The 9,663-nt window shown below is 45.8% G+C and overlaps 1 protein-coding gene across 1 annotated transcript in view; it reads left to right on the plus strand.

The window, feature by feature from the left end:
- Nucleotides 1–1,038: 1,038 nt before the first annotated feature.
- Nucleotides 1,039–9,663, plus strand: part of fam110b (family with sequence similarity 110 member B) — an 81,254-nt gene continuing 72,629 nt past the window's right edge. Inside the window, exon 1 of the mRNA XM_030725364.1 lies at nt 1,039–1,058. The gene's annotated coding sequence lies outside the window, so the exon portion shown is untranslated. The remainder of the gene's footprint in view (nt 1,059–9,663) is intronic.

Consider the following 9,663-nt stretch of genomic DNA (forward strand, 5'->3'; position numbering starts at 1 on the left):
TTACAGCACGTGCTGCTGAACAATGCAATAAGATTAGAGTAACGCGTTACTTTGTAACATGTTACACCAACACTGCACATGACTGATGTTCAGGAAATCTGTGTTTCATGTGTGTGAAAGGAAAAAATAGCGGCCGTGTGTCGGACTGATCCGCCACCAAACATCAGCACTGGTTCTGCACAGTTCCTGCAGGCTCTAAGAAACCTCTCAACACTCCATCCTGACCAAAACTTGAACATGCAAAAATGAAGCGGACCCCTGGAGCTGTTGGCTGTAACAGGACAGCTCTGCTGTGCGCTGCCGGCTGCTCGGCCTGCCCTTCGGCAGCCGCGCTGGCCCTTTAACGAACGGACCGCTCCACTCAGCGTCACGGGGGACAGCAGAGAATGAGCTGTACCAAAGTCTAATGCAGTCCCGGGACACAGGAGAGGATACCGCTCAGGAAACGGAGGCGGAAGAGCGTCCGTGCTCAGAGTGGCTTTAAAATACGCTAAAGCCGCAGTCAGTCTGACGCTGCTTTCCCGTTCAGCCGCATCTATCCACCTTGAGACTGAACAGCCCGCAGCTGCGTCAAGTTAGCCGCAGTAGTAGAAAATTAACCGGAAAGCATGGGGTTCTACTCTTCAAAATAAAAGTAAAAGCAAGCCCAAAGTATACCATTTACTCCCATCATACTTCTCTCAAGAACTCATGCAAATGAGGGTACGACTAAACTTATATCGTGAATAGGCTATTTGATGCTTGTTATGATTTTACTGTTCCTTATAATGGCATTTTATGATTGGCTGTTATTAGAACCGTTATTACAGGTTCACTGAAATCTGTTTGGGTAAAATTAGTATCTCCTTTGTCCTCTGTGCATATACAAATATACAAAGGTGATGGAGGTTATGAGTGGACCATAATGCTGAAGGTTTGTGGCGGAAGTGGTGTCGTTCCTGCTGGCTGGTGTCCGTGCCGCCGCCGCTGCCAACAGGATGCTGTCAGGCCGAGCAGACGCGCTGACCTAACGGGAGAAACCGCAGCATCATCCTTTGTTTTCTGGAGCTCGTTTCCAGGTAAGGACCCCAGCACCTGAACCGTGATGCTAACCTGTCCGCGTCTCGTGGCTCACATGACGCCCGTGGGCAAACGCGGGACCTGCGTTTTCTCCAGTGCTGTCGAAACTGAGGCTATTGTTCAGGAAAATGCAGTGAGGCAGCAGCTGAGGGACACCACGGAACACCACAGGCGTCCGTGGGGCTAACGAGGCGGTGAGCGGGGGCTGGGGGGGGGGGGGGCTCGCTGAGCTTTGGGTGGGGGTGCAGAGCTAGCTTCCAGCGCAGGAACATGCAGGCAGTAACATCCATGACTGTGCTGCTGCTGCTGTGTGTGTGTGTGTGTGTGGGAGGGGGGGGGGGGGGGGGGGGGGGGGGGGGGCGGTTGGCATTGCATTGCACCACACCATCACCAGCAACGCGCGCGCGCACCCAGGTGTAGTTGGTGTTGGTGTCAGCTGCTCGTTGCAGCGTGGACACGCTGCTGTGGCCGTGGCTGTGATCAGAGTCACGGACGGGCTTTGAAGCGCTTTGTTGACTTTTGTTTTCCACCTCGTTGATTCCTTCATCCCACTCCGCGTCCATCCTGTGGGAGTGGGCCGTGTATTTTTAGAGCTCAGGCAGTGGAATAGAGAGAGGAGGCTGATAGCAGCTTTGAGGGAGGAAACACTCTGATATCCGCGCATCTTCTTTTTTTTGAACATGTCTCTGAGTGTGTGAGTGTGCGAAATATAATCCATCAGTACAGTGCAAAAGTCTTGAGCCAGCCATCAGTTCTTCATGCTGCCTGTAAGGACCCAGGCTGTCTTTCATACAGTGGTCGTGAGCTGTGCTGCTCCAGCTTTCTGAAGCTCTCTCAAAACCTCTCTTTGGTCATCGGCTGCTTTTTCACACATTCTCAGTCCAGGCTGCGTTTGTCGAATCACTGAGTCGTTCCCACACCGGAAACAATTCGCTCATCACTTTGAAGCTGACGGCTGGTCAGCCAGGCTCAGGTTGGACCCTCTTATCTATTTACTACCAGGTCAACAGTATTCATCACTCTCATTGGTTGTCATTTCAGTGACCTGCCTGGATGCTGAGAACAGTTATTTGGCCCATAGTTGCTTGAAGTTGCAGAAAGTCATTTGCTTTCTCTGGTCTCTGGTTGCCACCTTGCTGAGAATCGCTCCCAGTGTGTACATCGATTCCGACCCATCACATGACCTGAGAGATGCATCTGAAGCTTCAGCTGATCATTTACTGTTCACTGAAGCCTCATCAGAAAGAAGCTGTTCTTCAGGAAGGAAACGGAGAAACGGCCGCGGTGTGCCACCCTCCAGGAGACCAGGACTGAACGGGTGCTTCAGACAGTCGTCAGTATGTACAGAGGAGGTCAGCAGAGTGTCTGTAAATCCTCTGTGAGGTCTATTTCAGCCAGTGCTGTTGGAGAGTTGTCAACATTGATGGAATTATCCATCCATCCATTCACTTCCACTTATCCTGTTCAGGGTCACGGGGGGGGCTGGAGCCTATCCCAGCTGACAGGGCGAGAGGCAGGATACACCTGTACAGGTCGACAGCCTGTCGCAGGGCCGACACAGAGAGACAAACAACATCCACGCTCTCATTCACACCTGTGGGCAATTTAGAGTAGCCAATTAAGCCAATTAACCCCAGTAAGTGCATGTCTTTGGACTGTGGGAGGAAACCCTCCGAAATTATGAAGACCAAAAAAGTGCAGTCAGACTTTGACCCACCAGTCAGCCGTCTGATTGGTGACGCTTCAGTTTTGAGCATGAAAACGATCCCAAACATACTGCCAGTGCAATAAGAGCACACCTGGAAACCTGTCAGTCCCCAGAGCCTGGAGCTCAGCATTGTTGAAGCAGTGTGGGATCATCCTGACGGAGAACAGAGCCAAAGGCAGCATCATCCAAAGAAGAGCTTTGACCGTCCTTCAGGAAGCCTGCAGAGCTGTTCCTGGTGCCTCAGAGGGTTCAGGCTGAGCTCAAGAATAAAGCTGTTCGTACCAAATACTGAGTTTCAAGCTTGTGCAAACTCTTTTTGCCTGTGTGTGTGTTTGCATATGTTTCCATAAATCACTGTACCTAGGTCCTGTTTTTCTAGCAAATCTAAAGAAATGAGGGATGGCTCCAGACTTTTGAGCTGCATGTATGAATCAAAGTGAGCACAGTGCCAGCTGCCAGCTAGAAAGATGATTATTAGCAGAGGACTTTTTGCTTGGAGGGGACTTTTCTCATTGCCTCTGCTGTACTGCATGCTCTAGCACATGTGCTCAGCTTAAATGTCACAGCCAGCAGTGCAACAGTGATTTTTATATTAAGTTTAAGTTTACATTCAGCTTATTTGGCCTCTGCTGTGAAGTGTCACACAGAGCAGCTCTTTGGTCAGCCGGCTGCTCTCCGGGCACAATTCCTGGGTGGCGGCAGCTTATGATCATTTATTGAGGGCAGCAGATAAGCTCTGGGGACTGGAGCACTCACAGCTATGGGTGAAATGGTACTGAGGATATAGTATAGATAGACCAGACCTCTGCATATTTTAAGGCTGAATAGTGTTACACTGTATGGTGGTTGAACTTTACTGTGCTGGTGCCTTTACAGTGTATTCTTTCATCCTTCTGAGAAAACATGCGTTTCCTCCAGTATCCTCACAGGTCACTCAGAGGACTCCACTGCTGCAGACTGATCCTGGGATCAGCGGTCAGTCTTTGTACGTGGAGGGTCACCTGTCCTGAACCTGCAGGTTCATTCAATGCTGAGCTGGATCTCAGTGAGGCTGCTTTCTATTTTAAAAATCCTTTGTTTTCAGACTAACTGAACTTTAACCTCATCCTGCACAGCTCTTTCAGGTCCAGCACTTTCCTAGTCTTACTAGCCAAAGTGCTTTACACTGCAAAGTGTGAAAATTGCAGTAATGAGCAGCATTAGCGTTCTTCATAGAACTGGTAATGTTTCAAAAGTTTAAAAGTATTAGTTAATAATAAAACCTGAGAGACCATTGACTTACAGAAGGTCTGCATGTGGAGGGTTTGTGGCTTTCCTCTCTGGCCTGTAATGACGTAGAGAGCCAGGGGAAGGACGCCATAGAACAACTATACTAGACCAGCTGTTTCTGCGCAGAAGGCTTAGGGGAGCAGTGAAACCACTGGGGCAACCGTTCCAGGAAAACCTCCTGCTCTTCCGTGCACAGACGGAAAGCCTGAGGGAGGAAAGCAGCAGGAAACCAACCGTAGGGAAGCCACGAGACTAACGCCTCTGTGGTCCCAGACCAGGAAGGAGCAAAGAGTTGAAATGCTAAATTCGACCAGCTCTGACTGGACCAGGTTTTGGCTTACTGGGAGAGGCCTGGTTTATTTTCCAACAAGCTCCAGTCTGTGTAACAGAGCACAGAAATGTGTGTGAAGACGATGTTGTTCCCACTGTGGTCACCATCAAAATGACTGAAGCTGATCCCATTAACCTTATTACACCAGCAGGATGTCAGTGCTGAGGGCACATCATCATCATCATCAGTATAAAAACATGTGGTATTAAATTAGATTTCTAACCATGTGGTCAAGAGTTAATAATACACATTTATACAGACTGGTAGTGGAGCTTCCACTCTTCATTCAGAGCATCGATACAGCCGCCATCGAGGCAGCGGTGTAACAAACAAAGCATGATTTATTTCTTTTTAACACGACTGATGTGCTTTATTACTTCATTCAATTCAATTTTATTTATATAGCACCAAATCACAACAAACAGTCGCCTCAAGGCGCTTTATATTGTAAAGACCCTCCAATAATACAGAGAAAACCCAACAGTCAAAACGACCCCCTATGAGCAGCACTTGGTGACAGTGGGAAGGAAAAACTCCCTTTAACAGGAAGAAACCTCCATCAGAACCAGGCTCAGGGAGGGGGGGTCATCTGCTGAGGAGGGGGGGGGGGGGGGGGGGGGGGGGGGGACAGAAGACTTAATCCATGGGTCAGACCACTTTTTGGTCCATCTCAGGGTGGCCAAACGTAACCATCATTTTTGAAAAGTTACATGTCTGTAGATGATATTTTGGTGTGATAGCCCTTCAAAGTGGCAGCTTAGTCGCAGTTATCAGCTCATGAAGCTAATAACCCCTTAAGAAAAATGTTGTTTTTTGACACTGTGTATATCTGGTTGAGGCTCATGGTACAGACATTTATCAAAAGTGTTTGGTATCATTTTAAAGGGAACCCTCATGGCTTTCATTTGAGCCAGGTTTTGGATCTCTCTGACCAACATAATGGTCGGTAGAGCTCTTTAAACCACAAATAATACAAATTTTCACATCATTTTCACCTAAACTAAGCAATTTATTTTAGCCCTGTGGCATCCAGGGACATCAGTGACACAAGAGTGAACCACTGCAGTACTCACAGGACTCTAAGGATTCAGGAAATGTGTCATATCCCCACACTGTCTCTTTGTGGGAGGTGATTGTGAGCCATATTTACAGTGTGAGCCATACAGGTTTAGGCCAGAACATTTACTGGTTTTGTGGTGTATGTGTGTGTGTGTGTGTGTGTGTGTGTGTGTGTGTGTGTGTGTGTGTGCGCGCGTGTGTGTGTGTGTGTGTGTGTGTGTGTGTGTGTGTGTGTGTGCACGTGTGTGTGTGTGCCAAACTAGCTTGTTCATTATAAACATGCTGTGGGAGAGAGCCAGAGATTAATAATAATTAATGATTAAATGCAGAGTGGAGTATAAACAAAGTAAATAAGGTGAATGAAAAGAAACAGTGCATCATGGGAACCCCCCAGCAGACTATAACAGCATAACTAAGGGAGGGTTCAGGGTCACCTGATCCAGCCCTAACTATAAGCTTGATCATAAAGGAAAGTTTTAAGCCTAATCTTAAAAACTGTATTAAACAGCCAGCTCTGGCTTCAGTGGTGACATAAAGAGGGCTGTGCAGAGGAACTTGATGGATTTTAATGCTGAAAGAGCACTGCTGCCTTTGGTCAGTTCAAGGTGATTCTGAATATGTACTCACCCATGTAAATATTAACAGGTGTTGAGATTATTCTTCAGACACTCCAGTGATCAAAATAAGTATTAGGATTGTGTGCTGCTGGTCTCTGAGAGCGGAGCATTGATTTTAGTTTTTGACAGACAGAGTGTGTTGGGGGACATCGTAGATGATTGTTTGACCTTGGATTGGTTCAGCTGTAAATACTGACTGACTTTGTCGCTGACCTCGAAGTCTCACATTTGAGCTTTCTGAAGGACTGTCAAACTTTGTGTTTGATCATCAGCTGCTTTTCACTCATGTTCAGTGCAGTCTTTGGAGCTGCGCACTTTCAGAAGAATGAGGCCCCCAAATACATTATGAGGAAGGAAGGACAGAGGAATGTTAACAACTGCTGATGTATATACAGTAGCAGCTGTTTCGTCATGAAAATATATTCTGTGTCTGTGTGTGGCATGAGAAATGACTGTATCTAGGAACACTTGGTTACAAAGCTTTAAAAACTTTGATGAGGTATACAGGAAATGCCTCTTCCTCACTGGGTCAGACTGCAGCACAGACAGCGTCTCCTTTCTCTGACATTACTGTGTGTGCAGGACAGGGTTCCAGCCAGAAAAGGTTTTAGCCCAGCACTTTTTGTTTTTTGGGGGTGGGGGTGGTGCCTTGCTAATGTTTAACGCTAAATGCCACGCCCGCTTGCTATTTGACTGATGGTGAACAGTTAGTCCTGAATTAGACTTCTGCCTCGAGTCTTTGTGGGGCCTACGTAGGTAACCAGAAATCACCTATGAAGCCTACACGGTAATCATGGTGGTCCTTGTGGACATAGATATTATGTCTATAATAATAATACTAATAATAATAATAATAATTCATTTTATTTGTAAGCACCTTTCATGACACCCAAGGACACTTTACACTTCACATTGTATCAATATAATTGATGTCCTCTAATTCTATATATTTTATTACAAATATTGTTAAAAGTAGCTCCAGCTTGCAGCAAAAGAAAGCTTCCACACAAGTACATTAAACATTAACTGTTGTAGTTACAAACTAGCACAGTACTGGTCCTGTGTATGGTTGTCAGTTGATGCTGTTAGTAATGAAATGATAGTTACTGGGCAGAAGCAGCATATCAGCATAAGCTGATATGCTGATATGCATAAGCTGATATGCTGCTATACAAAAATTATAATTTTGTTATCTCCCGACTGGAAGCTGCCGTTGTCTAATTGTAGTAACAGTGAACCGTGGGATTCTTAGCTCGGCACAGTGCCAAGCGATCAGCCGCTGGCTGGAACCCTGTTGTAGTAGCCAGCTGTGATCGTGGATGTTTTTAAGTCTTTGAAGATGGTTGAGATGAAATCATTTCTGGATGTGGTGGTGGCTAGTGTTTTTTGGCAGGTTAATGGTTTGAGGTTAGATGCCATTACCGATGGCCATAAGGAACTTTGAGTAGACTTCTGCGTTTCTGCTGTTAGTTAATTTTGCTCAAAGATTGGTAGTAAGATGTAACCTGGTTGTCATTCCATAGATATGATAGATTCCATCAGTGATATTCGATTGTGTGCCATTTTTAAACACTGGAAGGATTTGGTGGAAGTCTCCACACAGTATAGTTGGTTATATACCAGATGATAATGTTCTGCCTCAAATGTCTCGGAGAATTCAGTCAATGGCTGCATATGCTTTTTGGTTTTTTGTTGTTTTTTTTTATGGGGACCTCATCGATGATGACAGCTGGAGTTTCTTTGAGGACTTTAGCAAGGGAGTTTTTTGTGTTTTGATAACATATGTTGGCCTGTCTTGTAGATGCACATCTAAAGGTATTTTAAAAGTTGCATGAGGTGTACAATCGCCAGGGAGTAGTGTGGCTGCTTTTCCACTTGATGCTGTAGCAAGTAGACGACATTAATTAGGAATGCTTTGCTTGTACTAGGGCACTGAGGAATATTACTCCACTTTTTAAAACGTGGTTATAAAGATTTTTGGAAAATGACCATTAGTTTTTCTGTCAGTTTGTGTTCATTTGCCTTGAGGAAGTCTTGTTGCTGCTGAAGGGGGTAATGTGTCAGACGGTGGTATTATATTGTGTTGTACTCTTGATGTTCATGTGCTACAACCACATGTAAGCCATATGTATCCAGTGGTTTATCTCCCATTTGTAGCACCGTATCTTCAATTTGGAGTAAGCAGGAGTTGAACAGCTCTTCTGTTGACCTGGAGATGTGTCCGGTGTGGGTAGGTTATGGAGGAGGTCTTCAGCTAGGTCTTCTATCGTTTCCATTAGTACCTCCTCAGCACAGGTCGACTCGACTCGGCACGACTCGTTAGGGCTGGGCGATATGGACCAAAATATATTTTTGAAAAGCTGTTAAATCTAGCGACAAAGTTGCTGAGTTGGCAACACTGCCATGCTGTCACTTCCTGCATGATTTACGGGTGAAGCGGAGAGAGGTGGGGCAGTGTGAAGAGAAAGGTGAACGGGTGGATCTATGATTGTAACGCGACATAGACTATATCGATATAAACGATATTGTCTCATCTTATATCGTGTATGAAAATATATTGATATTTCTAAAAAACTCTATATATCGCCCAGCCCTACGACTCGTCACAGTTTTGTTTCCATTACAATTGAGGAGCGCCTCAGGTGCCGTTTACACGAGACCGTTTTCATTTTGAAACGGTGTCGTTTTGATGCGTTTCGCCCTTCTGTTTACACGACAACAGAGTGAAAACGATGTGTTTCAGAAACGGGGTCCAGAGTGGAGCCTTTCAGAAACGCACCGGCCTGCGTTCTCGTGTAAACACTTGAAACCGGAGAGATTTGAAAACGCTCGACTCGCACATGCGCACTATGGTTGCGACGGCCACAGTTTTTCACGCATGCGTAAATTGATGACCAGTACTCGCGGATTCACGAGTGCTTCTTATGCTTTTCTTGTGTTTTTACCGTTTTGTAATTCAGCGTTGTGTGCACCAGCGATCCAACCTCATCATCAGGCCACACAAAACCTCTCACATTGGCCGTTTTGTAAGTAATGAACAATTTGCCGCACTACCTACTGTGTCACTCCACGCATGCGCGTCTTGCATAAACAAACTTTGCAAAGAGAAAACCAACGCCAACTTGGGGCCTGGCATGGGAACTACATCGTTTCCATCGTTTCACATGTCATCGTGTAAACGCGGATCATTTCTGAAACGCCATCGTGTAAACGAAAGGCTGAAACGCATCAAAATTACACCGTTTCCAGTGAAAACGGCTTTGTGTAAACAGCACCTCAGTGTGGGTGGAGTCAATATAGCAACAGTGGCAGAAGTCTCGTGACGTAATTTGAATGAGACTCAAAGTGTGTTAGCTTTTGTCTATGCTGCTGTGTTTTGCGATGGTACCCGTGTCAGAGCTTTGTGTAAATGGATGTCATCTGTAATCAAACCAAGTTGTAGGCAAGCCTGATGGAAAATTGTGCAGATTGTGCCACTGATTGTTTTAACGTTAGTGTAGTTACAGGGAGCTTTTGTTTCATACAGCAGCAGCAGCATACAGAGGAAGTAGCATTTGTCTTATGGGTGTAACACGTTTCAATCAAATACCACCAAGTATATTAAACTTTTGGGATATTGA

Source organism: Archocentrus centrarchus, unplaced genomic scaffold, assembly GCF_007364275.1.
Source record: "Archocentrus centrarchus isolate MPI-CPG fArcCen1 unplaced genomic scaffold, fArcCen1 scaffold_54_ctg1, whole genome shotgun sequence".
Lineage (NCBI taxonomy): Eukaryota > Metazoa > Chordata > Actinopteri > Cichliformes > Cichlidae > Archocentrus > Archocentrus centrarchus.